This window comes from Dasypus novemcinctus, chromosome 8 (assembly GCF_030445035.2).
Source record: "Dasypus novemcinctus isolate mDasNov1 chromosome 8, mDasNov1.1.hap2, whole genome shotgun sequence".
NCBI classification, from domain to species: domain Eukaryota; kingdom Metazoa; phylum Chordata; class Mammalia; order Cingulata; family Dasypodidae; genus Dasypus; species Dasypus novemcinctus.
The window spans coordinates 65,883,193-65,891,749 of record NC_080680.1 but is presented as its reverse complement, the minus strand read 5'-3'; the positions used below and the strand labels follow the sequence as shown (position 1 = coordinate 65,891,749).

At 37.3% G+C, this 8,557-nt stretch overlaps 1 pseudogene; it reads left to right on the top strand.

Annotated features, from left to right (window-relative positions):
* Positions 1 to 8,189: 8,189 nt before the first annotated feature.
* Positions 8,190 to 8,348, top strand: LOC111763592 (U2 spliceosomal RNA; annotated as a pseudogene).
* Positions 8,349 to 8,557: the final 209 nt, after the last annotated feature.

Below are 8,557 nucleotides of genomic sequence, written 5' to 3'. Positions count from 1 at the left end.
ACCACTTTGCTTCTGAGTTCTTATTAACCTTCCCAAGGTAAAACTTTCTTCATTCTACAGTCTCTGAGAATTCACACTGGATACTATAGAACATGGCATAGTATCAATTAAAAATGAATATGAACTAATTCATCCTTCAGAAACTACAGGTAATAGATGTGCAGTACCTAAATTAATGTAAGGGTCAGTAAGTATAGAATAGAATTGATAGTTGTCTCTCAAGATGCCCATTATATTAGAGAAGAATCATCATTTTAGACAAATAACTTTTACTACCTGTTCTTGGTTGTTATTGCAGTTCCTCATTCTAATAACCATGACAAGATGTGGGCATTTTGTGACAGAGGATTTTCAATTCTCTTTAGTACACTTAAGCATCTCAGGATAACACTTTTTTCTCTTAAAGGTCAAAGACAATTGTGACTAACATAGCAGGTGGAGCAGAAAGACTACTCAGATGAGAAGCATGATTCAATTTGAAATAACTTGAGTCAGAAAAACCAAGTTCAAACTGACTCTGTCATCTACCAGCAGCATAAACTTCACAAGATTCTTAACTTCACTCAACCTATTTTACTCCCATTTATAAAAATGGGGAGTGGACATGCCAATTAAAAGATGATTTATGCCATAATACCTAGAGAAGTGCCTACATATAGGCGTTCAGAAATTATGAGTTGGCTTAATCATGTCAACAGTGCTCGTTATATGGAGTTGAAGAATGTCAACCACCACACCATGGAGCCTAGAGTGCCTACAAATGAAAGCAGGAGGATTGCATCCAGTATCCATGTAGAATCTAAGCCCCCTCTTGACATAGATGTGCAATGGACACAACCAATCCAAGGTCCACAGAGAAAATGTGGCATTGGTGTGGGAAAAGTGGCCATGGTGGCTGCTGGGTGCGGGGAATGGGAGGAAGAGATGAGATGTGGAGGCGTTTTCGGGACTTGGAGTTGTCCTGGGTGGTGCTTCACGGACAATTACGGGACATTGTAGATCCTCCCAGGGCCCACTGGATGGAACGTGGGAGAGTATGGCTATGATGTGGACCATTGACCATGAGGTGCAGCGATGCCCAGAGATGTACTTACCAAATGCAATGGATGTGTCATGATGATGGGAGAGAGTGTTGCTGTAGGGGGAGTCGGGGGGAGGGGGCGGTGGGGTTGAATGGGACCTCATATTTTTTGAATGTAATATTTTTAAAAAATGAATAAAAATTACAAAAAAAAACAGTGCTCGTTATATTATTCCCGACACAAAATTTTTCAAAACACATAATTCTTTGCCATGTTCATAAGATGCTAAATGATGGTAAAATTAGAAACATCAATATCACAGAAGGGCATAAAATGTAAATAATCAGTAAATACTTTCAGAGCCTGGAATGTTCTCCAATGCCAAAATAAGTTTTGATATTGAAAACTCAAACTTTTGCTTTCCACCTTGGTGGAGTAACAACAACTAGATTTACCCTCCCTCCTGAAACAACTTAGCAAAGAGACCAAAAATATATGAAACAATGGTGTTCAGACATCAGGCAACAGGAAGAGTAGCTAGAAAGTTAAAAAAAAATTTTTTTAAGTAGTGTCATAAGAGCCAAGGAAAACCTGCCAGTAAAAGGACATAGTCAACAGTGTCAAAATTCAGAGATGTCAAGGAAGTTAAGGACTAAAATGTATTCACTGGCTTTAGCAAAAAAGAAAAAAAAAAAAAAAGAGGTATCCCTGAAAATTCAGGAATAATTTAGGTAAAACCCTAATAACAAGTATTCCTACTTGTTCCAAGTTTCAACCCTTACAATAAACCTTAACATATCATTTGGTCAGAGAAAAGGAAGAAGAGAGAATCATTTGTTGGAATATTGTGGAATCAACATGTGAGATATGGACAACATTAGGACCTCAGTGATGCGATAAAATCATGCCCTTTTGAACATCCTTAGAATTTCCATCAGAAGTCCAGAAGCCATTAAACAATTCTGATTCTGCAGTCACATAATTTCACAATGATCCACAGAAAAATCTATTGTTATTTAGGAACTATTTTCCTGTGACTGGGAAAAAACATAAACTCTTTCAATAATCTTCCCCATTTTATGTGTGAATCCTTTACAACATCTAACACCAGTTCTGATACAGAGTTTTTGGTCATTAAATGTTGATTGAATAAATGAATGAGTATATGAGTGAAAGACTAAAAATAAGTGAATTTCACTGATATTAGAAACATTCACTACAGATGTTCAAATAATCTTCATTGCCTGCCATCTGCGGATATATTGTTTTCTTCATATTTGATAATGCTTTGAAACATTTTTCTGAATCAGCAATTTGCCTAAATAAAAATTACGTTAGTATTTCATTAAAAATACACTAGTATTTGTTTATCAAAAATCATATGTTCTCCAATTACAAAAGATAATAGTTTCTCCTTTTTTCTATAATGGAATAATGTGACACTTCATTACCTTTATATTTCATTAAGTAAATGACTCTTACTTTGTGATGCCAACCTCTCTCACAGACGTGAGTACATGACTCTCCAAACTAAAATGAAATGTTAGAACGACCTGACAAATTTCTTGAAGTTACCAGTATAATTGCTAAAATATAATTTAGGAATTACTTCTGTTTCTTCTTCAAGAGTAATGATCTGGCATACAATTTGCCTTGCAGGAGACTTTACTTTGAGTCAGGCTTTACTTCATCAGTTCCCAAACTATTTTTATGTCTAATGAGACAGACTTCTTCATAAATTTTCATAAAATACCCTAGAGATCTTTTCAGCCAGCAAGCTATCTTTTTATTCCATTTGCTCTTATATGAATCATCTCCGCCAGGTCGAATCATAATTCAATTTAGGAAATTTAGAATCCAAAGAGGAAACAAACAAGAAAAGAGTCCCTGTGGGGTGGGAGGTGAGAGGGGCAGACCTTGATGGGAGCTGCAATGAATATTCCAGGTAGATATTTTACAATCTGTTTATTGATATTTATTTGCTGGTGTCAAGGATTCAAAAGGCATAAATATCAGACACATAGCGAATGGACACAGAGAGCAGACAAGGGGGGAAAAGGGGAGAGAAATAAATAAAATAAATCTTTTTAAAAAGAGGTATTGAACTTTGGATAGAATAGCTAGAAATAGCAGCTATGTACAGTGACGGAAGCATAGAGAGATGGAAAGGTGAGGAATTTTCTTGTTTGTTTCTTTTCCTGTTTTTTGTTTATTATTATTAATATTAAAATAATGAAAATGCTCTAATAATGATTGAAGTGATGAATGTACAATTATATAATTATAGCAAATTATAGCAAATACTATTGATTGTATATCTTGGAGGAATTGTATGCTTTATTAAAATGTATCAATAAAATGGATTTTTAAGGAAGTATTGAGGTCAGTGAGATTCCTTTACCTAATGTAATTCTATGCCATAGAAGACTGATTCTTAGCTTTTCTATGAAAACAAAGCTTAGGAAAATATTTTAGGAATAGAAATTACAAAAATTCAGCCAAGGAAAATGCATATACAGTATTTTGCTTATAATCTCAATAGGTTCTAAGGGCCTCTGAAACGATCTATGGATCCTCTGGGTTGTGTTCAAAAGAAATCTAAAAACCTTGATTTTGAGGATATTTACCTTATAGTTGTTCTCTCACTTTGTTTTAGATTTTTTATTTTCCACAGGCAAGTTAGTAGTGTCCATGGAGCAAATTCATGCACTTGGTCAGATGTAACACGCCCACACATGCACATTCACCAAATTGTAAAACCTCCATGCGTGTGTACACAGCATCTGTATATTAATACTCCTCCCTGTGAATCTCCCTGATAAAATGGACGAGAAGGCTGTCTACCACATTCCTTAGGGAATATCCAAATGCAAGAGCCCTTAAAAGTTACTGCACAGGTGCTGTAGTTGCAGTATCTGATCCCAAAGGACTTGGGTTGAATTCTTTCCCGGGGTATCAGATATTCCTGTCAAATTTCCATAAAGATCTCTCCCCTTTGGAGTTCCCTACTCCCATACTGACCCCCAAATCAGTAACAAACTGAACAACTACCAACATACCATCAGCATACACCAACAAAACTACTGATGGTTTTGTATTTTTTATACAAATGATGGACATGTATTTTTTATAACTTCTAGTTCTTCTAACAGCTTCTCAAAGTATGTGCTATTATCACCATGTTACAGATGAGGAAATCAGGCCTCAGAAAGAATGGATGATTTGTCAAAGACCAAACATCAAACAAATACTTCTTACTACACTACAGCCAAACAGAAAAATAACTTCTTAGAAAAATCATTCTCTGCATATGCACCACAAAAATTTATATACCCTGGTCAAATTCCCTTAGGGTTCACCAAAGTAAAGCACATAAAAGATAGGAAGGATAAAATATACTGGCTTTCTCTGTCACCGTTCATGAGTGGGGGCCCAGTCTTTCTGAACATCTTTCAACATTAGTAAGTTGCAGCTACTGTTTCAGACTTGCAACAGTGTCTTAGGCTGCCACATTGTTATTTTAAGCCATTATCTCTATTTCTACACGTCAATTGTTCATACTTTCAGGTCTAGCTGGATTCTTTGCTTTCTCACCCTCATCTGTTCCTTCTTCCCTCCCACCTCTCTCTCCACGGCCACCCCCACTTCTTCACTAAATATCAGAATGACAGACATGGCAAAGTGTACCTTGTTTAAACATCTGTTTTATTACTGTAGAATGACTGCCCTATGGATAGGCAGTCTCTTTTCTTATCTTTCACTCAGGAATTCAGATGGTCTGATTAGAAAGCTGAACTGCTTGGCAGATTGTGACAGATGCCTCTGACTTTCTTTTAAAGACCACCACGACTGCTTAGGCATTCCACTTAGACAATTTTTAGTAGTGGAAAAACAGACTGTTTAGGTACCCGGCCACGTCAAACCTGCACTTAGCCCAGGGATCCCACACCCATGTGTAGTTTTCATCTGGGAAATAATTGGATAAGGAACCATCTATTCTGTAAATGTTATGAGTAGTTCAGGGTCAGCTGCTACAATTGTGTAATGGAGGGCCTGCTATAAGAATTACTATTGCCGGGAGCTCTAATAAAACCCAGAGAAACCTAAAGACAGAAGAAAGAAATCCAGAATGTTAGGTTTATATTAACAGGAAGGTGAACAACAATATATAGTTGCACTCTAGGTTTGACTCTCTGAGGACAGGAAAAATTACTCATTTCAACTACACATGCAAGAGTTACATTCTGCAAACTCTATTTATAACAGAGCATCTTAGAACATTATGTGAAGACACTGAAGCCCAGAAGATTTGTGATGGGAGGACAAAAATGAAAAGTCGGTGGTGGCACTCCTAATTACTTTAGGATATGTCCTTTATCCCTTTCCTCCAACTATCCACTCACCAGTCACCCTTAGCTTCTTTCTACTCTTCCACCATTTTAAGCTCATGGGCTCTGATAGTTTGATAGAGGCTGCTCTTCACTGGGAAACTCTTCATCCAGATCTTCCATTCTGTGTTTCCCTCTTATAATTCAAGATGCAGCTTAAATAACACCTTTCAGAAATAGGTTCGCTAACCATGCAATTTAAAGAACTCCCCAGGCACTCCATATCATATGATCCTGTTTTATTTTCACTATTTTACATTTTCTCTTTTTTTTCTTTCATTTTAAATATCTGATCTATCTATCTTATTTACCACTGCCTTTCCAGCACTTAGCACATAGTAGTGGTTCAATAAAAGTTTGAGGGGAGTAGATGTAGCTCAAGTGGTTGAGCAACTGCTTCCCACGTACAAGGTCCCAGATTCAATCTCTGGTACCTCCTAAAACAAAACAAATAAAAAACTAACTCTCGTTGTAGAGCGCCCATAACTCAGTAGTTGAGTGCCTGCTTGCCATGTACATAGTCCTGGGTTTAAGGCAAGAAAAACTTTATTGAATGAATATCTAATGTCCGCCATTGTTAGAAATGCACTCACTTGATTCTAATAGAGGAAGTAATCAAACAAAGATAAAAGTATTATATTTATTGTATTTATGTGGTACAATTGCTCCCTAAACCCAAGGCACTCTGGTAGAGCTAGATTGATGGTACATCTCCTTTGGTGAATACACCCTCACTTCTTGAAGAGGGAAACACTGCAGGAAAATTATGGCCTGATATGAGTGCACTTCTAGCACAGAGAAGGCTCCAGATCCAGTAGGCTTCTGGTGTAGCTGGCTGAAGCAAAAGTGCCTATCTCACCAGAGTGCAGGTAGACCTTATAAAGCAAAAGAATAGGAGATGGACCTTCCTTCCACATATTCCCTTTCAATGGACTTTGTCCAGTAGATATCATAGTCTCACCAATTTAAAGAATCAGAGCGAGCTGTCCTATTCCTAAGGGGAAGACTAAAGAGATCGTTTGAAAGTGTTCGTTCTTGTTCCTTTGGAGATCAAGTCAGAAATTATCTTCTCTAAGCAGAAATGTGAGGAAATGGAATAAGGTTCTCTGGCAAATACTGGCACAGAGTATATGCTATGTAAATAGCTAATGAATAGTCAATTGAAAAATAAGAACAAAATCTAAGAAGGTTAAGAAAAGGGATCAAAGATGGGAGGGAAAAAAATGCCTGTGGTCTCTGTTCTCTTATCTTTAAATTCAAGAGAAGAGAAAGTAATGGAAGCAAAACAAGAAATCATCACATATACAATCATATCCACTCAGAGCACACCAAAGTATATAACCATTCTGTCTCATGAACCTTAATAAATTGTGAATTTCTTGAAGATAGGAACCAAGTCTTTCATCTTTTGAACCCCAACCCTTTACTTCCTGTGGTCTGGTATATCATAACTACTCAACAAATAATTATTGAATTGATTTATTTTAAGAACGAGATGACAAAGACTTGTTAGGCATTTATTGAGTTTCCTCAGAAAAGCTAAAATTTAGATTAAACATGCTCTGTTCACTGGTGAACAGTTGCAAAGTGGAGATTTTGACAGAGTGTATGGGAGAAAAATCTCTAACAATTCAGGTTAGTCACAAACAATTGGTTGCTTTTTATTGTATTCTACAGGAGTTGAACTCACAATTCCCATAATGTAACTTATAGAGCATTATAGTAGGGCAGAGCTGAATCTCCTAATTCTAATTGTCTTTATAGAAAAAAGGCACAAGGTAGGAAAAACTGTGAAACTTAGAGCCTCTTGCTCCAGGAAATGAGGGTGTCCGAAAAAGAGCCAAGAAACTGCTAGATGTTCAGAGCTTCTTTCATCTGAAATGGAGACCACCTCCTAGGCTTCACTTTGTAGCAATGTAGCTGTGAGTAGGGCTTTTGGAAAAGGCATAATCAAGACATGGCATTTTCTGGGCTTCTTGCACTTGGGCACTCCTGCAGCTATTGGTCTTATATCTGAAACCTCCTCCCAAATCCACATGAATCTAGTAGGTGACTATGGGAGCATACATGACTGTATGACTCATGCAGTCCCCTGACTGTTCATCGGAAACTACTTGGGAAATTGAAATGAAAACTTGTATTTATACTAGAGCAAATGAGAAGAAAAGTGGTATCATCTACTTGATATTTATTTTGTTGGTCAGGTTGATTGGTATATAAAGAGTATATCAAAATGTCTGATGATTTTCTTTTATTCATAATAAGCTGTGTGCTTCAATAAAAATATGTTAGTCATTTCTTGATTTTTGGGTAATATCAAGTATACCATTGGTTCTGATCTGTTTTTTTTTTTCTTTTTTCCCTCCCCCTCCTCCTCCTTTCTCCCTCTCCTCCTGCCCTGCTGTGTTGTGGTTGTGGTTGTTTTGTTTTGTTTTGTTTTTTGCTGTCCGTATCCATTTGTTGTGTGATCTTCTGTATCTATTTCTCTTTTTGTCTTCTTTTCTCATTTTTTTCCTCTCTAGGATTTGCCAGGGTTCGATCCTGGGGACCTCTGATGAAGAGAGTGGTTCCCTGTCACTTGCATCACCTCAGTTCCTGGTTTCTGTTATGCCTTGCCTTGACTCTCTCCTTAGTCTCCCTTTTGTTGCATCATCATCTTGCTGTGTGACTCACTTGCACAGGAACTGGCTTGCTGCATGGGCACACTTTTTACCAAGAGATCCCAGGGATTGAACCTAGGTCCTCTCATAAGGTAGGCAGAAGCCCAGTCACTTGAGCCACATCTTCTTCCCATATCAATTTAATATCTGATACATCCTCCATCCAAGGACAATATATTAAATGGATTTTTAGAACAGGGAGGTAGAACAGGAGCTTGCTCTGTCCATACCATGCACTGGCCTGGGATTGCAGTACTTCAAGGAATGGTACATAAAAAAAAGAAGTATAATTATTACTTTAGTGTACACCTTGTATTACTGTACAGGTCAATACATTTGACAAATGTATGTAGGTATGTAATGACCACTACCAGAATCCACAAATAGAACATTTTTCTCTCCCCAGAAAGTTCCCCTGTGGCTCTCTGCAGTCAACTCACTACCCCCTTCTCTAATCTCTGGTAACCAATTACCTGGTATATATCCC